At 41.6% G+C, this 26,205-nt stretch overlaps 1 long non-coding RNA gene across 1 annotated transcript; it reads left to right on the plus strand.

Annotated features, from left to right (window-relative positions):
* The first annotated feature begins 434 nt into the window (after positions 1-434).
* On the plus strand, positions 435-22,238 carry LOC148775003 (uncharacterized). The gene is made up of 3 exons (XR_016035211.1): positions 435-528; positions 644-711; positions 22,116-22,238. It is a non-coding gene; the product is annotated as an uncharacterized LOC148775003 (long non-coding RNA).
* Positions 22,239-26,205: the final 3,967 nt, after the last annotated feature.

Raw genomic sequence — 26,205 nt, forward strand, 5'->3', positions numbered from 1 at the left:
GTGGAAGAAAGAGGAAATAGCACAGGGAAGGCTCTCCATCAACCAGAGGCATGCACTCAGGACTCTCCTAGGACAGGGGAAACAGATCTGAGGAAAGGCAGGGGCCAAGGTGGCGCTGAGCACTATGATGACAGACAAGACCCTGAAGTTTGAGTTTAACCCCAAATTCACTTCCAAACACGCACTTTATTTTGAAAAATGATCTCAGCCTTTCTGAGGTTCATTTTTCTCATCTACAAAGTGCAGAAGATAATTTTTTACTACAGGTTGGTTGCAATAAATAACAAAATTTACATGATAGGGCTCTATAAACTCTAATGTGCCAGATATTTATTTCTATTGTTTTTTTTAGAATGCACAAGTCCTGTGCCACGTCAGAGAGTACACAGGGGAGGTGTCACTTTTGCTATTTCTCACAGCTCCTAACAGGATGTCATACCCAGAGCAGATCCTCAGAATACGTTACCAGCTGACACAGGTAATCCTCATGCTAACCCTCTGACAATGCAAAGAAACATCTCTGCTCTGGTAAGTTCTTGGGTAGGAGCTTGGGGGTTAGGAATGCTTTGCAGAGAAGTGAACATATCAGAAGACCTGAAATCATTAAAAACAAGTCTTAATTGTCTACTTTTACTTTCTTCAGGCGACAGGAGCACTATCTTGGAAGATGCAGGTCTGTGATGCACAATGGTCAGAGCAGAGCACAGCCATGTGAGTACGGAGAGGGATATGTTCCTGCCAGTGACCCTGCCAGTGAAAAAATCTCCCAAGGCCGCTGGTCCAAACAGAGAAACCCACACTGGGACCCTAGTGATGAGGCCAGCCCTATGGGGCTTGGAGAATGCAATTTTGCTGACTACGGGTCCTTAACCACTTGGCTAAACAGTCAAGCATCCCAGTGCAGTGGGTCTCCACCTGGCTTGGGACAACCTCATATTCACCACTCACAGTCCTCAATGTGTGGGACCTAGAATGGAAGGAGTAGGGGCCTGTGACTGCCTCATCTAGGTCTCATGACCTCAGAAAGGCCCTCCCGGGGAGATGGTGCAGATCCATTGGACCACCTGATTGGTGGGTCCAAGCTGCTCCTTTCTCAGATCCAGGACATCCTGGAGAAAAACTTTGCAGGGATGTTTCCGTTTGTCAGGCAGTGCCTAGTTACCCAGCTAGAGCTAGAGATAACTCCTGGCAACAGTGGAGGCTGATGAGTCACCAGAGAGGTTTCCAACCTGTTCTTATACCAAGAAGAGCAGTGGTTACTGATTTGCATCAGCACACCTCTATTTTGGGCAGGTCTTTCTCAGAGTTGGGTTTTCCTGTAATCTGCATTAAGCCCTCAGTCTCTCATGAAGTCCCCTCCTCCCAAATCTGGCATCTCCAGCCTGTTGAGTCACCTTGGCAACACAATGTCAAACAGAGGCGGGACTCACACACCAAGGTTTCCTGAATCACTTTCTTATTCAAGTTTCTCAGATTCTGATCAAATAAGATAATATAATTAGACGCTGGCAGGTTGGTCTCATGCTGAGGGCGTGATAGAGGCCTGAGCACTGGCAGTTCTATTTCCCGTCTCCTTTATGGAGGTGATGGGATTGGAAAATCCAAAGGCACATGTGTTTCTGTTCTCATATCTGTTGGCAGAAGCAGGCTGTCGTAAGATGGCATGCTCAGCTCTGATGAACAAAGCCCTTGCTATTCAAGGTATGGACCGTGCAACAGCACCGTCTCTTAGATGTGCAGAAATCGTTAGCCCACCCTAGACTTCCTGAACCTGAATCTGCATTTTAACAAGATTTGGGTGATGTGTAGCATGTTACCTTTGGGGAAGCAGGAGTTAAACCACTATGCTGGGGATTGGGTGAGTCTGATCACACAGCTCCAGAAAGAGTGACTTGGCTTAGAGGGAGGAGTTATACTGGGTAAACTGGTAAAACGCTATCTCTCCAGGGTCCCACAGTGCAGGAAAGCAGGGCCTCCCTTGGGCCACCCTCTCTCATTCATTAGCGACTTCAGGCAAGTAATTTAATGCCATATCACTTGACTGACAGCCTCCGCAAGTCTGTGGAATAAAATAATGACCGCCAATCACCCCAGCCTTCTGCACACAGTGGGCTGCCAGAGGAGGCAGATCGACAGCTCTTAGGCTAGAACTTGTCCTAAATCATCAGATGTCTAGCAGCCATGTTGTCGTTTTCGTGACACCTATGGAAACCACAAAGCTGTTTGAAACGGTATTCACTTGGCTCAGAAAATCTGAATGGGGGGCCTAAGAAAGGATAAAGGGTGTGCATGGACCAGGAAGAAGGAAAATAGAAGAGGGTCTGAGGGGTGGCAGGCAAGATTGCCTTCTTGTTTTAAAAAGTAAAGATTCAATTTCCTTTTACATTTCAGCTTCCTTTCATTTGCAAGATATTTCTCCCATTTTCTCAATGGTTTTCCTAATTATCACTCAGCTCATAAGATGCTCGCTCACCCGTGCACAGAAGCTTAGGGGCGTTGTGTGGGGGAGGGCACAGACAGGCAGCACTGCAGGGAAGGATGTGCTATTGTTCAGACACACTGAGACTCCCCAGCTTCTACCTGCCTACCCCATAAGAAACCCAAGATCAGAGATTGTGCATCACGAAGCAGTCTCTGCCCTCAGAAGAGAAGAGTGAAATATTAAAGAGTGTAACAATGTCATTGCAACAAGCACAAGTTTGTACACCATCCTTTCTGGTAACCTAACTGTTGCCACATTATTCTGCCAACAAAGGTCCATCTAGTCAAAGCTGTGATTTTTCCAGCAGTCATGTATGGAGAATTGGACTATAAAGAAAGCTGAGCACCGAAGAATTGATGCTTTTAAACTGTGGTGTTGGAGAAGACTCTTGAGAGTCCCTTGGACTGCAAGGAGATCCAACCAGTCCATCCTAAAGAAAATCAGTCCTGAATATTCATTGGAAGGACTGATGCTGAAGCTGAAGCTCCAATACTTTGGCCACCTGCTGCGAAAAACTTTACTCATCAGGGTAAAGACCCTGATGCTCAGAAAGATTGAAGGTGGGAGGAGGAGGGGACAACAGAGGATGAGATGGTTGGATGGCATTATCGACTCGATGGACATGAGTTTGAGTAAGCTATGGGAGTTTGTGACAGACAGGGAAGCCTGGTGTGCTGCAGTCCATGGGGTCACAAAGAGTTGGACATGACTGAGCAGCTGAACTGTTGCCACAAGCCTCCATCAGAGGCATCCAGGTGAGCCTCGGACTTCTGGCACACATTGTGAACTATAAGTCATGCACACAGAGCAACAGCTTTGAGGGGTAGGGACAAAGAGGCCCTGATTCATCCTCCTGACCTTTATGAACAGACAAAGGGGGAAATGCTCCTTTGCAGGTGATTAGACAGGTAGAAGGTTTACTGAATGACTTTCTCCTCTGTCATTATTATCATCATGACCATCATTGCCATCATGGACAATGACACATGTTTTTTGAGAGCTGACTGCACAGATAGAATCTGCATCCTTGTGGAATTTATGTTACAGAGATCTGAATTAAAATCTTTCCTTGATTATTAAATCAGATTGGGCAAAATCCCCAAGGAAACAAATTCTGGTTTTTAAAAGATATAAAATCTGTTCTCTGAGAATAGTTTGTGACTGGGCCACTTTTGTTAATAACATTACAGATCTATTTGTATTCAAAGAGACCAAATTTTTGAGTTTTCTGAATTGGTCCAACTTGAGCAATGGGTCCTCTCCTGGCCCAATCCAACTACAGCCAGGGGGGATGGAGTCACATAAAGAATGAGCCTGATCGAAGCTGGCTTCCCCCAAAAGAGTCATGTGGTAGGAAAGGGTGCAGCTGCCAAGAGACGGGAAGGAGGAAGACACCCTAACTGCTACACAGAGACACCCAAGGGAAATGCTGCTAGGGGCTAGGACTGCCCTGTTCTTTTCTTTTTCTTCATGGTCAAACAACAGAACTTCGCTATTCGCTACCTCCATTCTCTCATTTCTTTCTTTTTCTTTAAATCATACACTTTATTTTTAAGGCAGTTTTAGACTTACAGGAAAATTAGGCAGAAAGTAGAAAGTTTCCATAGATTATTTATCCCCACCTCCAGACTCACTGCCCCTATAATTAACATCTTGCATTAGTGGGGTATACTTAGTGTAATTGATAAACCAGTATTGATACACTATTATTAACTAATGTCCATAGTTTATATTAGGGCTTCCCTGGTGGCCCAGACAGTAAAGAATCTGCCTGCAATGCAGAAGACCTGGGTTCGATCCCTGGGCCGGGAAGATCTCCTGGAGATAGGAATGGCAATTGACTCCAGTGAAGACTGGCAAGCTATAGTCCATGGGGTCAAAAAGAGTCGGATATGACTGAGTGACTAAGCATGCACACACATAATTTATATTAGGGTTCACCCTTTGTGCTTTATTATTCTATGCCTGTGTGTCTGCTAAGTCACTTCAGTCGTGTCCAACTCTTTGTGACCTTATGGACTGTAGCCTGCCAGGCTCCGCTGTCCATGGGATTCTCCAGGCAAGAATACTGCAGTGGGCTGCCATGCCCTCCTCCAGGGGATCTTCCCAACCCAGGGATTGAACTCACACCTCCTGTTGATGGCTCCTGCATTGCAGTTGGATTCTTTACCACTGAGCCACCAGGAAAGCCCTCATTGTTCTATAGGTTTTGACCATTGTTTATCATGCCCCTGTCATTATAGTATTATATTAAATAGTTACACTGCCCTAAAGATTTTGGGGGCTCCAAAATCACTGCAGATGGTGACTGCAGCCATGAAATTAAAAGACTCTCACTCCTTGGAAGAAAAGCTACAACCAACCTAGACAGCATATTAAAAAGCTGAGACATTACTTTGCCGATAAAGGTCCATCTAGTCAAAACTATGGTTTTTCCAGTAGTTATGTATGGATGTGAGAGTTGTACTATAAAGAAAGCTGAGCGCTGAAGAATTGATGCTTTTGAACTGTGGTTTTCGAAAAGACTCTTGGGACTGCAAGATCAAACCAGTCAATCCTGAAGGAAATCACTCCTGGATGTTCATTGGAAGGACTGATGCTGAAGCTCCAATACTTTGTCACCTGATACGAAGAGCTGACTCATTAGAAAAGACCCTGATGCTGGGAAAGATTGAAGGCAGGAGGAGAAGGGGATGACAGAAGATGAGATGATTGGATGGTATCACTGACTCAATGGACATGAGTTTGAGCAAGCTCCAAGAGTTGGTGATGGACAGGGAAGCCTCGCGTGCTGCAGTCCATCGGGTCACAAAGAGTCGGACATGACTGAGCAACTAAACTGAAAGATCCCCCATGCGCCACCTATTCATTCTTTCTTCCCTCCAAATTCCTGGTAACCACTCATCTTTTACTATCTCTGTAATTCTGCCATTTCCAGAATGTCATAGAACTAGAAACATATAGTATGATTATAGAAAAAACTACATACAGTAGCCTTTCCATTCTGAATTCTCTGACTTAACGACACGAATTTAATATTATTCCATGTCTTTTCTCAGCATGATAACTCATTACTTTTTATTGCTAAGTAGTATTCCATTATATTGATATACCAAACTTTGTTGAGCCATTCACTTATGGAAGGACACCATCATTTCCTTTCTACTTTTCTGTTCTTAGATTCCCACTTCATGTTTTTAATGGATCACTATGAACTTCCTGCTCCTTGATATTAGCTCAAGCAATTACTATGTCTCTATGAAAGTGACAGGACTTAGAGTGTCATTTTGGTTGGCAACTTGGGTACTGGTGGCATTTGAGTATGTACCTAAAGCCAGTGAAATGTGTGCTTAAGGTAGAATGCCAACATTTACACAATGAATTGGCTACTCAGGCTGCAAGTGACTTACTGGATATTCTAAAAAGTAGTGACACTTCAACAATTAGAATTTTAGAGGGAGGTGGGAGGGGGGTTCAAGATGGGGAACACATGTACACCTGGGGCAGATTCATGTCAATGTATGGCAAAACCAATACAATAATGTAAAGTAATTAGCCTCCAATTAAAATAAAAAAATTTAAAAAAATAAAAAATAAATTAGAATTTTAAGTTAGGAATTTTTAAGAATGAAGACACCATCTGTAAAATGGAAATAGGTCAAACAGTAACTAAGGAGGATATTGCCCAGCAACAAGCCAATGGTACTGGCCACACTGAGTTAGTGCCAAGAAAGGTTGAATAGGGTCAGTGATGTCAGGTTTAGGCAATGTTAGACACACACACACAGTTTATTTATCTTTAAATGTATAGAAATGGTTCTATTGAGGGATGGCATGAATATTATTTTGTTCCCTCATTCACATGGCTGTCTCATGGGTGTGTTTCAAACACAGCCTTTAGGTGAACTCATCCCCCTGGCTGCAGTTGCATTTGGTCCAGAAGAGGACATGGACTCCAGCTGGGCCAGCCGGGTACAGGGGCAAAGCTCCATCTCTTTGAGTGTGGCTAGATTTCGAACAACTAAGCTTCCACACTACTAGAGGTCGTATTTTATGGCGTGGACACTAAATCCTCTTTAGAATGAGAATGACAGAGATGTGCGTGAGGAAGGATCGCCGCGTCTTGTTACCTTTCCTCTCTGCTCCTGTTTCCAAGGGCGTTTTTGGAAAACCCATCGCGGGGGTCTTCGCATCAGTTCTTCCTTCTTTCAGGAACTGCCTCAGCCTTCACCTTGATGTGCACGGCTGCCCCCCCCCCCCACAACAGAGTCAAATGACCGTGGCCTTCATTGACCGGAATCCTAGTCTCTGGGCACAAGTGTTGGTCCAGAGTTAGAGGGGGCCACCACGTGTTGGGAGATTTAAGGAAAGAGGTTTCCTTGCTCTTCTGTAAGAGACTTCCACCCCAGATGGGGGTGATGGTGTGGACCCCGTGCCATCCCAGATGCACACACTCGCCTTGCTTATCGAGCAGCAAGACCCTAGCTACGGTCCACTGTTCCTGAGATGATGGGTCTGGGTCATTGTGAGAGGTGGAGAAGTCACATACTCAGGGCCATCTGGCAGAGAGAGATTGCTAGGTCTGTGCTCTGCTTTATCAGGAGCCACCTAGAGAAGCCTAGGGACAGAACCAGGAAGGGAGGGGGAGGTGGGCTCCGTGAGAATGACTCTGATTGGTGGCAGATGCGGGCCAGGAAGCTGCTGATAAGCTCTGCTCTCTTCCTGCACTCCACAGCTGGTTCTGAGATATGGCAGCTGCCGCATCCTCTGAAAATCTCCCTTCGAGCCTGCTCGCTCCTCCTTCCCATCTCATCCCCGCTTTCCCTTCTCCTGCTTCCCCAAATCGCACTCCAGTCTCAAATAGTGTTATCACATCAGGGTTTCTGGGAACCCAGGCTAACACAGCAGTCTGTAACCTCATGGACTGCTGGCAGTTCCCTTATGGGAACCAGTACATGGACTGAGGCCAGTAGTATGAAAGGCATGTGGGGAGCTGACAGAAACGTGATGACATCAATAACCAACCTGGAAGCCCTTCCTATCTCTGGACCTCCAGTTACCTGAGTCAGGCAGAAGTCCATTATATCTAGTTTTCTGTGAAGGGCAGCTGAATACATTGTAACTGACAACGTTCTTTAGCTTCACCTATATTTGCAGATTCTGGGAGGGCCTCCCTTATATCATAGACTTATGATAAATTCCCCTTTTGATCTCAGTTAACATAAGCTGATTCTGGTACCTGCCAGCAATCAAATTCTGATATGCCCACCTCCCTTTTGATTCTGATGAAAAACTTTTAGAACTTTTAGAATTCCTTGTTGGAATTCTGGTCCTTTTCACCATTTAAGAAAGCAAAATCAGTTAAAATGTATAAAGCACATCCATAGCCAGGCACAAAACACAGGTTCTTTCTGCTTTAATTAAAAACAAATCAGTTTTTTAAACAATTCTGGAGTTCTCCCAAATAAAACCAATCAATGCCCCCAAATAAGAATAGTTTAAGAATTAATCTCTGCCAAGTCAGCTTTCCCCCAGATGATGGATTTGTTAGTTAATCATTCTGAAGCCAGGATTAGAGCACAGTGAACAGTTTAATAAACCATTCATTTCCTACAGTGCTGAGTAGTTTCATGGGTTTTTTACTTGCATGCCATAAACAGGACTATAAATTGTATTAGTAATTGTTTCTGAAAAGGATGTCGAGACTTCCGTTCTATGGTAAGATGGTGATTTGTGCCAGCATGTTTAACTACTCCCTTTCTTCCCCAGTTCCTATGGAAATGCCCACAAACATATTTTAGAATATGGTTTAAAAGAAAATACAACCAAGCATCTTTATGCTGAAATACAGTGAAAAGTGCTATGCACAGGTGGCCAACCCAAAGGAGTTGGGCAAAATAGCAGAGACAGAAACAGCAGAAGAACCAACTCGTCCAAGATTTGACCAAGAGCAAGGAAAAGCCCTCCTACACTTGAGCAGGAATCTGGCAGAATCTCCTAGATTCGGATACTCCTGGAGTAGCCAGGGCTGGGAGTCGAGGCTGGGTAGTGGAGTACTTGGTGCCTGTAATGCAAGAACTTTGCTAAATTGGGCTCCTGACAGGGGTCATCTTGTCCCTTAGAAAGGAGATAATGGCCCAGCTAACCTCAGGTCACTACAACAAACACAGGAAAAATAACAAAACAGGAAAAAGAAGAAAAGAACATCAGGGACCTACAGAGACGCTGAGAGCCTGGCCTCTCAAACTGCATTCGTTTCTTGAGGTCAGTGTCAGAAACTGGAAAACACTTTCCAATCATGTGCCAGGGGCTGCTGGGCAATTTTCTTCCATCAGGAAATAATTTGAGTTTTGCTGTTTATATGAAAAAAGCAGAGCCATACCGGATCTGAAAGTCGCAGGAACAGAAAAGGCCCTTCTGCCATTCAAAGGTTAAGGTACTAAAAACTAGGGAATGGATTGAAGTTTATTGATTTTCAATTGATGAAACATTGACAACAGCATTGGGTGGTGAAATTACACATCTCAGCTCAGAGAATATTGTTTCTTGACCCAGACTGATTGTTGAAGTTGACAAGTAAATGGGTTTCTGGTAAACATTATTCTATTTTTCAATCTAGACACCAAATTGATGTGTAGCAATAATGTGAACGTAATTATAGGAATCTGAAGGGCCTGAAGTCTTGCAAAAGCCTAAATATTTTAGAAAGCAGACTATTTCTTTTGCTATTGAGTTGGCATTAGATTGCTCAAGAGGAAAATGCACAGTGAAGAACTGCATTCAATTCAAAAACTACGTATGTGGGTTTCCTGGGAGGCAAGGTAGAGAGCTTAAGGTAGTACCGATGATGTTTTCTTCCTCATCATCCTCCCATCCTCTCCTTTAAAGACGCTTTCATTAATTCTGTAAAATCCAGAGCGTTCTCTGTTCCCCAGGGCTTTCTCACCTTAGTTGAAAACAGCTCTTCACAGCAGATGATTAAATTTTATTTTCCCCTTGCTGAAGGAATTATTCCCGTAAACTAAGATTTCTCAACATTTCACATTGTCTTCCTCCTTTATATTCATGAGCCACTCTCCTCCCCCTTCATTTCTCATTAAGAATGTTCTACAGCAAAACTCTAATTAAAGTGTACCTTACTCAGGATGGGCTTCCCTGGTGGCTCAGACAGTAAAGAATCCGCCTGCAATGCAGGAGACCATGGTTCAGTCCCTGGGGTGGGGAGATCCCCTGAAGAAGGGAACGGCTACCCACTCCAGTATTCCTACCTGGAGAATTCCATGGACAGAGGAGCCTGGCCAGCTATAGTCCATGGGGTCGCAAAGAGTCAGACAGGACTGAGCAACTTTCAAATAGTAACATGATTACAGAGGATAGTGAGGCTTAAACCTCTGAGGCCCAGTGTCCGTATCTGTAGAATGGGGCTAATTAATTCATCCCTCACGGGATTCTGTGAAGAATTAATAAGATACTTTATATAAAAACATGTTCTAAAGCAAAAGTGCCATAAGGGACAGAGGCAGAGTGAGAATATAGGGTGACCGAGCGCTCAGACCAGGAAGCCGCCAGCCCCATGTGATGTGTGAACCTGGGTGAATTATTTAACCTTTCTGGTCCCTTGGCTTACCCATCTGGACTGGAGCCTGCCAGACTCCTCTCTCCATGGGATTCTTCAGGCAGGAATAATGGAGTGAGTAGCCATTTCCTTCTCCAGGGAATCTCCCAACCCAGGGATCGAACTTGGGTCTCCTGCATTGCAGGCAGATTCTTTACCAACTAAGCTACGAGGGAAGGCTAATATAAAAATAAAAGATGTTACAATTTCAGAATAATCCTGTCATACTTAAGAGGTTTTCCATATCCTTCACAAAGTAATTACTTTTCAAATATATATTCGATGGTCTATCTGGGGTTGTGTGGTGTGTGGGAAAAAAACAGATCCAGATATAGAATCAACCCTCTGCATTCAGCTGGGGTCTGAATTTTACATGGAGGTCAAGGATACACTTCATGGAATGAAGGGGGAGGTATTTAAACAGGAGGATGGAAGTGACTGAGTAAGTGCACAGGCCCAACTCTATACAAAGGACAGGGGCAGGCCACTTACCTGCCCATTCTGGGACCTTTCCCATCCTGAGATCCTAGTGGTCCAAGTCCTTATCTCATATCTTGACAATTTTGGTGTCAAACTAAACTGGTGTTAACCCTAAACTCGGAGAAGGCAATGGCAAGCCACTCCAATACTCTTGCCTAGAAAATCCCACGGATGGAGGAGCCTGGTAGGCTGCAGTCCATGGGATCGCTATGAGTCAGACATGACTGAGCGACTTCACTTCCACTTTTCACTTTCATGCATTGGAGGAGGAAATGGCAACCCACTCCAGTGTTCTTTCCTGGAGAATCCCAGGGATGGGGGAGCCTGGTAGGCTGCTGTCTATGGGGTCACACAGAGTCGGACACGACTGAAGTGACTTAGCAGCAGCAGCAACCCTAAACTGGGTTGAACTACTGAGATAACTACTAAAGGACTTTTCATCCTAGAGGTATTGGCAAAGGTTCTTAACCAGGACTTCCTTGGTGGCCCGGTGGCTAAGACTCCTAGCTCCTAAGGTAGGGTCCTTGGTTCGTTCCTTAGTCAGGGAACTAGATCCCTGCAACTAAGAGTTCACATGCTACACCGAAAGATCCCATGGGCCACAACTAAGATCCGGTGCAGTCAAATAAATAAATAAATAAATAAATAAATAAATAAATATATTTAAGTTCTTAACCTTCCAAAGAGGGATCTGTATTTGTGGAATTTGAGGCACAAGTATCATCCAAGAAGGCATTTTGCAGGAGATGGAGGGTGAAAGGTCCAGAAGAGTTGCAAAAGTTTCAGGGCCAGATCGACTGTTGAAGGCCCTAAACACTGATAACAATTTGGTAATCATCATATCCCACATAATTCACTAAACATTATATAAAATCATAAAACACAAATACCATGCCCACATGTATACTGAAAAAGAAATACGTTCATTCTAGATTTCCTGATTTCAAAATTGTGGGTAAGTTCATCAAAGCTGAATCTATACAATCTCTTTTCTCTCTTTCTCTTGTCTTGCTTTCTGGTGAACTTGCCATACCCTTAGGCTGCCTGTTGGGCATTCATGCACTGCCATCTCCACATCCTTCTGCTGTGATCACCAGCCAGGCCACCTCCTTCAGCTCTCCAAAGAGGCTCCTCAGGAATTCTCGCCAGGCTCTGCCACCAGGGCCATCCTATCCCCTCCCCATCACACAGAGTTTCCAGCTCTCAATACCATGAAAGATTCTCCACTTTGCCTGTGAAGTTCAGTTCCCTGCACTCTCACTTCAGAGAGCTGTGACAAATAACACCTTGTCGTGTCTTGAGTGTCTTCTGTATTGGGGAAAAAGATTAGAAAACGGGTTCCCAGGAACTGCTTTTCTGCCTCTTTGGGGACTGAGCTGGGGCCTCTTCCCAGGGTATGGGGTATATAATCCCTGCAACGCCAGTTTCTACAACAAAGATGGTGGACAGAACTGTGTGTAGCAAAGAGCTTGGGTATTTAAATGAGTATGATAAGAGCGTTTGTTAAGAGTACTTACAATAATGTAAATTGGTGCCATGCCTGGCTTAGAGCAAGTGTGTAATACCCAGGAGTTTTATTCACAGCAAGACCAGGTCCTATGACTCAGAGATGGTGGCAACTCGTCCTTTACATGTACCTATGATTCTCCTGTTCCTCTGGGTGAATCCTCTGGAGAAGCAGACTGAAGACTTGCTTACACCATTAGAAAGGATATCTCACACTCCACTTTATCGACCCTTTATTCACAACTTGTCACCAAGTCAAGGCTATATTAGAAGACATACTTGGTCTAGGGATTAAGAGGAAATGCAGCCCTGCCATCCCCAAGCTCCCAAAGACCAATTAGCTTTTTAGGGCCAGATAGTGGAAGAAAGAAAAACATCCTTAAGGCTTTCAAGCAGGATGTCTAAAGTGAATCCATTATGTATAAAGAATTGCCTGAACATTGGAAAGGCTAATTTGATGGGCCGAGAGCAAAAATAAGACCTCTGACAGTTTTAGTACTGGGGCTTTTAATAATTTTTTTTTTAAGTATAAAACTCAGGGGAATTCCCTGGTAGTCTAGTGACTGAGACTCCACACTCCCAATGCAGGGGGTCTGATTTGAAGCAGGCCCAAGGGGTCAGGGAACTAGATCCTGCATGCTGCAACTAAGGCCAGGTACAGTCAAATAAATAAATAATTTTTTTTTAAAGTATAAAACTCAGGTAACTCCCATCAGCATTTAGATTTCCTTGCTTATAAAGTATGAGCTCTACAGTCAGGTGACTGCTTAAGGAATCTGTAAAAATGGATTCTAGAACATTCTGCATCCCACCTAGGGACTAGTCTGGGTCTCACTTATTTTTTCCCTTGGGATCAGGGACACCACAACTTGATAAGCCCCAGTCAGGACCTGCTTCCTGGGCTCATGGCCTTGCAGTCTCACGGGGCCCAGTGCTTAGAATGGTCCTATAATTGGTTTGATGCTCTGCTGTCAGAACACCAAATTCTTAACAATTATTATTCAATTTTTAACAGTTTTTTAACAGGGAACCCTGCATTTTCATTTTGCACTGGGCTTTGCAAATTACATAGCAGGTTCTGGCTGTGGTACCCAGCCAATTGTCTGCTGTATAATAGATGCTTATTCACTATCTGAAGAAAATTAATGATCAATAATGTAACATCTTCTCTAATTCTTCATTAGAATATATTCAAGCTAAGGTCCATAGGCATTTTAAATCCTCCCATGTGTTATAACGTGCACAAAGTCCTCGTTAAATCTAAAAATCATACTTGAAACTTAGAAACCTCATGAGATCCATGAAATGCCAACAATCAGCGTGTTCCCTGCCAAACAGGAACAGCCTACAAATCTCCCATTTTCCTGGTAGTGACAGCTTCTGTTATTGAAAATCTCAAAGGAATAATAGGTCAAAGTGCTGGGTATAGACTTCTGCCAATTCAATGTGCTAATGCTATCGAGGTGATGCTATTAAGTACCAAGAAGCAAATATTCAGATCTCAGTCAAACGAAGTTCTCAAGGGGAATTGTCCTTTATACCACAATTGATTTTTCTAAAGTAAATTACCAGTTACAGGATATTTACTCCAGTTTGTTGTTTAGGGACTTGGGGATGTGTCTGAATGACATTTAAGGAAAGAGAGCTGAAAAGCAGGGAAGAATTGTAATCAGGAGGTAGATGATAAAATCATTTAAAGAAATAAAGCAAAAGCCAGCCAAATGACACAATAAAAAAACTGAGAAGTAAGTGAAATCCCCAAAGCATGACCATGGTGGGATTCTGAAGTTGAGAATGATGTAATACATTGAATTTCATCTTCCATTCCCAAGGATTCAATTTGCAAGGGCACCATCAGTATAGGTTAAATAAAACTGTTATTTGCAACCAAGGTGGTGGTGAGCCAGGGGAGCTGCAACAGCTTATAACAAAGTATAATGGGAACAGTATGTAACAGTCCTTCTCCACATCTCCTCTTGTATCTATCTATGGACCTTTATTGATATATCTGAGCATTCTCTCTTAGACCCAGGCAGTCGCTGAAGTTTCAGAGCAAGGGCAACAGCACAGGGTGTAATTACAGAATAAATACAACCAGCCACAGAGAAGGCCAAGTAGGAGAGGAAATGAGAACAGCAAGAGGCTAGATTTTACTAGCTAATTCAGGAATCATTTTGGAATACAGTGTGCCCTGTGCTCACAAGCCCTACATGAGGGGTTGCAGCCAGGAGAATATTTGATTGTGCTACACCAGAAGTATATAGCATATGTAACTCCTGAATGAGTCTTTTCCCACATGGATTTAACTTGGAGGCGGTTCTCAGACTCCCAAGCCAAAAGCCAAAGCACAGGATAAAATTCCTCTCAGATGGAGAATGAACACGAGAGAGAAGAAAGAGCCAGAGGCAATGTCATACACAGGCAACATATGCAATTTATGGAGCTTCAACTGTTGTGGATGGAAAGACAGAGTTCTCTATAACTGGGGTGAAAGCCTTCCAGCAAGGGAATTCCACATGGCCAGAAAGAATAAAAGTGGAACAGAAAAGAAGAGGATCAGGTAATGAGAAAAAAGAAAGGAAAGGATGCAGGCCAGACAGGGACTGAGACAGTTTTTGAAGCCACGGCTCGCTTGTAGGTCTCAGCAATTGCATGGTTGAGAGAGAGTGAGAGTTAACATCAGAAGCACATTATTTTATTTGTAGTTTACTGGTGGTACTCAGGTTAACAGTTGAATAAACCGTGTGTGGTTCTCAGTTCAGCATAGAAAACAACATAAAAATTATTATTAGGCTTTGGTGTCTTAAAGTTCCTTGGCCACCCCTGCTACAGGCAAACTGACACTGCCAACTGCTTCCCTGACCCCAGCCCCTCCTGCTCTCAAGTAGCTGACTCCCCCTTGACCCCCCAATCCATCCACTCTCCCTATACTCATTTAAACCCCCTCCTACTGCTATGAGAATTGCTAAAGGCCCAGTCCCACATTCCCTTGCTTTTTAAAGCAGTAGGACAGAACACTTCTTTGTGTAAATATCTTCTGTCTAGGTGATGCCAGGAGAAGGCCACAACTTTCAAAGTGAAACAAGCCCATTCAAGTGCTTTTCTAAACCAAGGGCGAAGTCTCACTCTAAAAGGCATCCTACTCTGCTCTTTGACCAACAGTTCAAATTCCAGGGGATTCTTTAAAAATAATTTCTCTTTCTTTTTCTTTACAAATTGCAATGTCACTAAATAGTCCTCTAAAACATTATTTTTAAATAGTGGCATACCATTCAGTCCATAGATGTGATACTTATAAAATACAATGCCTTGCTTGGATGTTTTAATTTATTTAAACTGTTTAATATTGTAGCCAATATTTTGCTATTATACATAGGGCTAAAATATTTCCTATGTGTATACTGTCATGCATATATGATTATTTCCTTATTGTAAATACATCAAAGTAGAATCATTACAAAATATCATAAATTTGCAGCAAATTATTCTACATTTTCTTTTATGTATTTTAAATGACATGCTGAAGGCTTTACAAATGTATAAAAGGCCTACATTATTGCACCCTTAGCCACTTAGAGAATAAGTTTAAAAAAAGTTTATAGGATTAGAATCATGGATGATTATCATAAAAATAAGTAAATTGCCAGGGAGTCAATAGTCATAAATAGTATCTGCTGCTTGAGGTTTAAAGAAATAAGAAAAATTAAAACTTGACAAAAGGAGTTTCAAAGGCTTCTATGAATAATAAATCACTCCAGATTCACTTCGTGCTATTGATAACTATGGCTGACATCCGCCTCAAGGTAACTGTGATTTGACATATTTTATAAGAGTTAGATATAATAATCCAAAAGCTTTAAGAAGCAAAGGCTTTTAAAAGGTTTTATTATCAGAAAAGCTTCAGTTGAGCCAATAGTCCTATTCATTTGCATTAAGGCAAGATTATTTTGAAGAATTATGAATCAATATTGCCATCAAAATTGGCAAACATGTATTGGCATATATTTTAAAAACATACTTTCCCTACTGCTTCCCTATATTTACCTTCTGCTCCAATCAAGTTGGTCAGATCATGCTTACAAAATGTTTCCTTAATTTTACAAGAAATGTATGAACACTTTCTTTTAGAGATAATAAATGTGACAGAAATCTTTCATTTCCAGTTATAAAGCAGCATGTATCAAAGTAATCCTATACTTAAGATCAATCTATTCTTCTAGAACATTTCAAGTATACAATACAGAACCTTTAGTAAATTGACTATTTTCTAGGGCACAATGCAAACCTCAACAAATTTCAAAGGACTGAGGAAAAAAAAGTGTTTTCTGACTTTAGCAAAGTTAAGCTAGAAATTGATCACATATACAAAAATGAAAAAAATCACTAAAAATGTTTTCAATGATTGAAATTAAGCAATAAACTACTAAATATTTCACTGATCTAATTAAGAAATCACAATGGAATTTATAAAATGTTTTAAACTAAATGATAATCATATCAACACTATTAGGTCAGGTTAGAACTTGTTTTAGCTAGCTTTTGACATGTAACACACCATCCCAAAATGTAGTGGCTTACAAACAACCACCATTTTATTCACATCAAGATTTTATGGTTTGGTTGGGTGGTTCTTCTCTCCTGGCTTAGCTGATATGTTGGACTCTCTTGAATCTATGGGAGAAGGCAATGGCACCCCATTCCAGTACTCTTGCCTGGAAAATCCCATGGATGGAGGAGCCTGGTAGGCCGCAGTCCATGGGGTCGCCAAGAGCTGGACATGACTGAGCGAATTCACTTTCACTTTTCACTTTCATGCATTGAAGAAGGAAATGGCAACCCACTCTAGTGTTCTTGCCTGGAGAATCCCAGAGACAGGGGAGCCTGGTGGGCTGCTGTCTATGGGGTCGCACAGAGTTGGACACAACTGAAGTGACTTAGCAGCAGCAGCAGCTTGAATCTATGATAAGATAAAGTCTGGGGAAGATGAAAGATCTAGAGTGACCTCGCTCACACATCTGGCAGCTAGCAGGCTTTCAGACAGAATACCTTAGTTCTTCTCCACGTGACCTCTTTCCCTCCAGCAAGCTAGCCTGCTGGAGTGTTTTCAAGGACAATAAGAAAAAAAGTTTTCCAAATCTCTGTTTTATATTTGCTAACATCTGCTGATTAAAATAAATTATATAGCCAAATCTAGACTCAAGAGCAGAGACATTTGATGGAAAAAACTGCAAAATTATATTACAGTGGTCAGACAGAGATAGAAAAAAATTTGTGGTCACTTTCACAGTCTCCACACAGCTTAGAGTGAAATTTATATCTTTAAATACAGATATGAGAAATTGAGAAAGATTTGAGTTTTTAATCTCAAGAAGTTACCAAAAACAAATTAAATCCAAAGAAAATAGAAAGAAGGCCATAATAAAAAATCAATGATAAAAAAAATAAACAACCAATAGAGAAATTCAACAAAGCCAAAAGACTGTTCCCTAAAAATACTGATAAAATGGATCAATAGGAAAAAGTAAGAGAGGAAACACAAATTACCAATAAAAAGAATAAAATAGTAGCCATTATGACTGATTGTTCAGGTGTTACAAAGATGAAAATTCATAAACAATTGTTTACCAATACATTTTAAAATTTAGGTAAAATAGAAAAAAATTTTGGAAAATACAAGTTATCAAAATGGACACCATAAGAAATAGAAAATCTTATATTAATTACAGTAATTGTCTTTGTATTAAAAAAATCTTTCTGCAAAGAAAACTCAGGCCCAAAAAGAGGATACTACAAGGAAGGAAAATTATGTGCCAATCTCTCTTATAAACACAAAAGCAAAAATTCTAAATAAAATATTAGCAAATCGAATCCATAAACCATTTAAGATCATTTAAGTTTAGAAAAAGTAGGAAATCAATCAATAAAATCAGCCATATTAATAAAGGAGAAAAACCATGTGATCATTACTTTGCCATATGCAAAAAAAAAAAAGATTTTGATAGAATAACCATTTTTTAAAAAAACTTTTCAGGGTGGGGAGCAATCCAACAATAGAAGAGACCTCCTTAATATCCATAAAGGATGTATTTTTTAAAAGCCTGCATAAAACATCATATATAATGATAAAATTATTTAAAAGGCCTTCCTGAGATTAGAAACAAGGCAAAAGGGATAATTTTTACTACTTACATTCAGTGTTGTACTTGATGTTTGTCAGTGTAATAATTTTTTTTTTTTATAATTTATTTTATTGGAGGCAAATTACATTACATTAATATATTGGTTGGTTTTGCCATACATTGACATGAATCTGCCCCGGGTGTACCTGTGCTCTCCCTCCCGAAACCCCCTCCCACCTCCCTCTTCCCCATATCCTCCCTCCATGTCATCCCCGTGTACCAGCCCCAAGCATCCTGTATCATGCGTCGAACCTGGACTGGTCACTTATGATAATATACATGCTACAATGCCGTTCTCCCCAATCATCCCACCTTCACCCTCTCCCACAGAGTCCCAAAGACTGTTCTATATGCCTATGTCTCTTTTGCAGTCTCGTATACAGGGTTCAGGTTACCATCTTTCTAAATTCCATATATATGCGTTAGTATACTGTATTGATGGAGAAGGCAACGGCAAGCCACTCCAGTACTCTTGCCTGGAAAATCCCATGGACGGAGGAGCCTGGTAGGCTGCAGTCCATGCGGTCGCTACGAGTCAGACATGACTGAGCGACTTCACTTTCCCTTTTCACTTTCACACATTGGAGAAGGAAATGGCAACCCACTCCAGTGTTCTTGCCTGGAGAATCCCAGGGACGGGGGAGCCTGATGGGCTGCCATCTGTGGGGTCACACAGAGTCGGACACTACTGAAGTGACTTAGCAGCAGCAGCAGCATACTGTATTGATGTTTTTCTTTCTGGCTTACTTCACTCTGTATAATTGGCTCCAATTTCATCCACCTCATTAAAACTGATTCAAATGCATTCTTTTGGATGGCTGAAAAATACTCCATTGTGTATATGTACCAAAGCTTTCTTATCCATTCATCTGCAGATGGACATCTAGGTTGCTTCCATGTCCTGGCTATTATAAACAGTGCTGCGACGAACATTGGAGTACATGTGTTTCTTTCAATTCTGGTTTCCTCAGTGTGTATGCCCAGGAGTGCGATTGCTGGATCATATGGCAGTTCTATTTCCAGTTTTTTGAGGAATCTCCACACTGTTCTCCATAGTGGCTGTACTAGTTTGCATTCCCACCAACAGTGCAAGAGGGTTCCCTTCTCTCCACACCCTCTCCAGCATTTATTGCATGTAGACTTTTGGATAGCAGCCATTCTGACTGGTGTGAAATGGTATCTTACTGTGGTTTTGATTTGCATTTCTCTGATTATGAGGGATGTTGAGCATTTTTTCGTGTGTTTGTTAGCCATCTTTATGTCTTCTTTGGAGAAATGTCTGTTTAGTTCTTTGGCCCATTTTTTGATTGGGTCACTTATTTTTCTGGAATTGAGCTGCAGGAGCTGCTTGTATATTTTGGAGATTAATCCTTTATCAGTTGCTTCATTTGCTATTATTTTCTCCCATTCTGCAGGCTGTCTTTTCACCTTGCTTAGAGTTTCTTTTGCTGTGCAGAAGCATTTGATTTTAATTAGGTCCCATTTGTTTATTTTTGCTTTTATTTCCAATATTCTGGGAGGTGGGTCTTAGAGGATCCTGCTGTGATTTATGTCAGAGAGTGTTTTGCCTACGTTCTCCTCTAGGAGTTTTATAGTAACTGGTCTTACATTTAGCTCTCTAATCCATTTTGAGTTTATTTTGGTGTATGGTGTTAGGAAGTGCAACACAAACAAAAGAGGAAGATATAGGGAACCTACCCGATAAAGAATTTCGAATTTTAATTGTGAAAATGATTCAAAATCTGGAAAGCAAAATGGAGTTACAGATAAATAAACTGGAGAAAAGGATTGAGAAGATGGAAGAAATGTTCAATAAGGAATTAGAGGAAATAAAAAAGAGTCAGTATACAATGAATAATACAATAGATGAGATCAGAAACACTCTTGAGGGCACAAACAGTAGAATAACGGAGGCAGAAGACAGGATAAGCGAGCTAGAAGATAGAATTGTAGAAATAAATGAAACAGAGTCGGAAAAAGAAAAATAAAAAAAAATGAGGACAATATTAGAGACATATGGGACAATATTAAACGCCCCAACATTCGAATCATAGGAGTCCCAGAAGAAGAAGACAAAAAGAAAGACCATGAGAGAATACTTGAGGAGATAATAGTTGAAAATTTCTCTAAAATGGGGAAGGAAATAATCACCCAAGTCCAAGAAACACAGAGAGTCCCTAACAGGATAAACCCAAGGCGAAATACCTCAAGGCACATATTAATCAAATTAACAAAGATCAAACACTGTCAGTGTAATAATTTTTTTTTAAAAATTGATAGGTAGAAGTACTTAAAAGGAAGAAATAAAACTGTTCTTCACAATGATATAATTATGTATGTAGAAAATTCAAAGGATTAAATAGCAGAATAAATAAGTGAATTTAGTAAGGTCCCTGGATATAAGATCAATATACAAGTTCAGTTCAGTTGCTCAGTCGTGTCCGACTCTTTGCGACCCCATGAATCACAGCATGCCAGGCCTCCCTGTCCATCACCAACTCCCGGAGTTCACTCAAACTCATGTCCATCGAGTCGGTGATGCCATCCAGACATCTCATTCTCTGTCGTCCCCTTCTCCTCCTGCCCACAATCCTTCCCAGCATCAGAGTCTTTTCCAGTGAGTCAACTAGTCACATGAGGTGGCCAAAGTATTGGAGTTTCAGCTTTAGCATTAGTCCTTCCAATGAACACCCAGGATTGATCTCCTTTAGAATGGACTGGTTGGATCTCCTTGCAGTCCAAGGGACAAAAGCTAATTATATTTCTGTATCTTAACAAGATATAATTAAAAGATAAAATTTTTTAATTACATAATATAAAACAGCATAAAAACTTTAAACACCAAGGAATAAATCAAATAAAAAATGTGTACAACATCACCAAAGAAAACTACAAAACATTACTGAAAGAAATAAAAGAAGATCTGAATAAAAAAATACACCAGTTTTTGTACTGGACTACTGAACACTGTAAAATTGTTCATTTTTCCTAATAAATCTTTATTTTCAACAAAATCCCAGTTGAAAACGCCAGAAGCCTTGAGTGTATGTGTGTGTAAATTGACAAGTAGATACTAAAATTTTAAATGGAAACACAAATGGCCAAGGATAACAAAAGACAAACTTCATAAATAACAAGGTAGAGGATTTAAGCTACAAAATATCAACTTATTACAAAGCTACAGTTATTAAAACAAGAACAAAACAAGCAAAACAATGAAGTGACATTGTTTTACATTTCAAAACAACATGAAAAATAAAGGAAGGAGCAGAGTCCCAAAATGAACTTATACATACACAGCAACCTTTTTACAATAAAGATGTCACAACACTGTGGTGGGGACAAGGGGGTCATTTTCTCTTAAATGATCCTTGATCAATTACATATCTACACAGAAAGAGATGAATCTTGACCCCTACCACACACAAAACTCAATTCCAGAAAGATTATAGATCTAAATGTACAAGGTAATATAATAAGACACCTAGAAGGTAACACAGCAGTGTATCTTCATGACCTCGGCAGTAGAAATTGGACCACTTTATTTAAATATCTTTCTCAAATGTGTATGATATATCCAGTCTGCTCTATCCATTCTTTTCCATTCATTCTAGCTCACTCCGACTACGCTCTTTTCAGAACTTCTCTTTCTCTTACAGTTTCTATTATATTATAAATTACCCCCAACTGTTGCCATGTGTGCTGGTCTTGGAAACTTTATGATGGCAGAACTCATCATTCTCTTCTGTTTTCAATAGTGCCTGAGTTAGTGCCAGACTCTCAATTAATAACTTAGAAGTCCAGGTGGTCCCCAGTCTCTCTGAATCTCTGCTCTGTTCTCTGTTCTTTCCAGGACACAGTGCTTGAACCCCTTCAATCATCTAGACACTCTAGAATAATCTGACCAAGAGTCACCTGAAGGCAAAACATTCTACCAGGCATTAAGCAGGCTGTGAAGTTGTGCAGTCTCATCTTATGCTCTCAACAAGTTTATCATCTCTTCGGGAAGATACGGGACAGAATCATCATTTTATATTTCAAGGAAGTATGGGAAGAATACCTGGAGAAAAGGAAGGAGAGGAGAGAAGAAGGAATTACTTTGCCCGGGATAATCAGGGAGAGCATTTTGAGTAAGCAGCATCTGAGATGGGTCCTGAAGTTCATAAAAAAACGATTCTAGGCAGAGCCATACCCTAATGAATATTATTTGAATGGATGCACTATGTCTCCTGGGTAACTGTCTGAGTAGATTTCTCCTAGAATAGTTAGACTGACTTTCTGTAACCACAGAAGAGTACTTGTTCAGGCTATAAAGCAAGTGGCCCTGGAAGAAGAGAACAGACAAAATGCTTGCTTCTGTGTGAATTGTATGGCTGTTAAATCTGAGCTGTCAGAGGATTGTGTTAGCAGAGGCTCTTCTCTTTCATACACATAGATGGCTCTTTTCTGCTGGTTCCTTCCAGTTCAGGAGAAGAAGCTACTGCAACATGTCTGCTTTGGAACTTTTTAGAAAGTCTTCCCCTGCCTTTGTGAAATTGAATGAAGAGATTGCATTATGTTTTTAAGAGCTGAAAGAAGTCAGAACAAGAAGAAGTCCAGAGGAGCTTCAAGATACGCGTCAGAGATTAGCGAGAATTTAGGAACAGATGTGAGGGTCCCTTGGTGTTAGAATAACACAGTGCCTGGATTGCAAACTCAAATGCCTACAGGAAACATGGAGGTGAAAGAGTGGGTGGGTGGGCTGAATATAAAAATAGCAACAGCACAAATGTGATGAGAAATAGCAGCTCACACTTGGTTGCAGTAAGGTGAATTCTCAGGCCCTACTCAGGTTTACTGAGTCAGAAGCTCTGGGTGGGACCCAGCAGTCTCCAGATGGTTCTGATGTATAGTCACATCTGAGAAATACTGCAATACGGGAAGTGGAGAGAGAGGCAAACTGGGGTGTTCATACCCCGTGTAAAGGCCAGACATTTCTCTGCCCTACATGATTTTTGCCTTTTAGGACATAGAACCTATGTCACCAGATCTTCCAATTTTGTAAAGAGAAGTCATACATCTGAATTTTTACATGATATTTCTTGACTTTTTTAATGTACAGTATTGGTCATCACTAAAAAATAAAAAAAGGAAAACAGCTGCTGGTCAAATATAGTCATGGTCAGTATTTTGTCACTGACTATTGGCTTCCAATCTCTAGCATAGTGATTAAAAGCATAAGCTCTAGGTTCAGACAGTTGGTGAATTCAAACTCTAGCTCTTATTTTGTGGGTACTTGAAACAACTTGTTTAACTTCTCCAAGCCTCAATTTCCTCCTGGGTGAAATGGGCATAATAATAATACCTGCTTTATAGGGTCCTTGTGAAGGTGGAGTGGGGTAAATGCTATTCTAGGGTCTGGCACATAGTAAATGCTCAATAAAGGTTACCTGTATAATTACTCTGCTCAAGCACAGGATATTCTAGGTCTGTAGGGAAGGGAAGGCATCTGAGATAGGAGAGTAGGGAACTCATTGACTTCTCTGGGCTGGGCTGGGTGGTCCTATACAGTGTCCAGAGTATGTGGCAGCCTCACTGAGGGAACAGGCTGTGCTCAAGCAAGAAGGGGATGTGTTGGATGGGTCTGACCCAGAAGGAGAAGATTCCCATAATCTCCATGTCATTTTGGGCCATCAGCTTATGTATGGCTAGAACTCAGTCTGGCTTGGAAGTAAGGACCTTGGCAAGTCTTAAATTTCTGGCAGCCTAAATAAGCAGGTTATATTCAAAGCTTAAAAGTAAGAATGTCCAAGTAGCCTGCAGCAGCAGCTCGGACTCACACTTGGGGCTGTATATGTGAGGGGGTGGGGAAAGGGGAAGTAGAAAAAAGATAAAAAGTGGTGTGCCCTGGAGGCTAAGTTGGCATCAAGGGCATATGCTAGGTAGAGCTGATACCAGGTCTGTGGGCAGCCATGATTAACTCCAGGCCTCACGTCTGGAGGGGCTGAGGCAGCTGATATACTTCCTGTCTTAATCTAGACCAGCTCAGCATCTAGGCATGAATGAGCCTGAAGGGGGAAGGCTTTGGGGACTCTTCCATCTATGACTAGGAAAAATGAAGCTTGATAGATACAGATACTGGCTTAGACAATGGGGTATCAGGCATTTTTCCAGGAGGCAAGAAATTATAGAGCTAATTAAAAGCGCAGATTTTGAGTCAGTGTAAAGATGCTCCAGATGAGGAGTCAGGGAAAAAGGAAGACTATGGCACTTTCCTTGGGCTTCCCTGGTGGCTCAGAGGTTAACGCATCCGCCTCCAGTGCGGGAGACCCAGGTTCGATCCCTGGGTCAGGAAGATCCCCTGGAGAAGGAAACGGTAACCCACTCCAGTATTCTTGCCTGGAGAATCCCATGGATGGAGAAGCCTGGTAGGCTACAGTCCACGGGGTCACATAGAGTCGGACACGACTGAGCAACCGAACAGAACATGGCACTTTCCTTGGCCAGCAGTCTCAGCATTTGGACCACTCTTCTCAGTTATACCCAGGACAGACATCTTTAATTGATTAAAATATCCTCTCCTGCTGATATCCCTGACAAGGTATCAACATTTTTTCAAAATCCTGCTCTATCTAGACTTACCATATGATCCGTCAATCCCACTCCTGGCCATAGATCCAGAGAAAACTCTTGGATAAAATTCTGATTTGAAAAGGTACACGCACCTCAATGTTCATAGTAGCACTATTTACACCAACAAAGGTATGGAAGCAACCGAAATGTCCATCGACAGATGAATAAAGAAGATGTGGTATAAATACAATGGAATATTGCTCAGCCGTAAAAAGAATGAAACAATGCCTTTGCAGTGACATGGATGGATCTAGAGATTAACACACTAAGCAACATAAATCAGAGAAAGACAAGTCATGTGATATCCATGGAGTCACAAAAAGTTGGACAACAGTGAGCAACTGGGCACACACACACATGCACATATATATCATTTATTTGTGGAATCTAAAAATATGATTTATCTTATTTTAATTTGCTGGTCTTTAATTTCCTGGTCTGGGTGTCCACTGCTATAGGGTGATGACAATGCGGGTGGAGGAAATGTACTTATCTACAAAACAGAAACAGACTCACAGACATAGAAAACAAATCAACTGTTGCTGAAGGGGAAGGGGGGGTGAATAAATTGGGAGTTTGGGGTTAGCAGATACACACCACTATGCATAAAACAGGCAAACAACAAGGACTTGCTGCGCAGCACAGGGAGGCATATTCCGTATCTCATAACAGCCTATAATGTAAGATCATGGCATCCAGTCCCATCACTTCATGGCAAATAGACGGGGGAACAGAGGAAACAGTGGCTGACTTTATTTTGGGGGGCTCCAAAATCACTGTGCATGGTTACTGTGGCCATGAAATTAAAAGACGCTTGCTCCTTGGAAGAAAAGCTATGACCAACCTAGACAGCATATTAAAAAGCAGAGACATTACTTTGCTAACAAGGGTCCATCTAGGCAAGGTTATGGTTTTTCCAGTGGTCACGTATAGATGTGAGAGTTGGACTGTGAAGAAAGCTGATTGCCGAAGAATTGATGCTTTTGAACTGTGGTGCTGGAGAAGACACTATAGAGTCCCTTGGACTGCAAGGAGATCCAACCAGGCCATCCTAAAGGAGATCAATCCTGGGTGTTCATTGGAAGGACTGATGTTGAAGCTGAAACTCCAATACTTTGGCCATCTGATGCGAAGAGCTGACTCATTTGACAAGACCCTGATGGTGGAAAAGATTGAAGGTGGGAGGAGAAGGGGAAAACAGAGGATGAGATGGTTGGATGGCATCACCGACTCGATGGACATGAGTTTGGGTAAACTCCGGAAGTTGGTGATGGACAGGGAGGCCTGGTGTGCTGCAGTCCCTAGGGTCACAAAGAGTCAGACATGGCTGA

Source organism: Moschus berezovskii, chromosome 18 (genome assembly GCF_049115385.1).
Source record: "Moschus berezovskii isolate FMDL1 chromosome 18, NW_MosBer_1.0, whole genome shotgun sequence".
Classification (NCBI taxonomy): Eukaryota; Metazoa; Chordata; class Mammalia; order Artiodactyla; family Moschidae; genus Moschus; species Moschus berezovskii.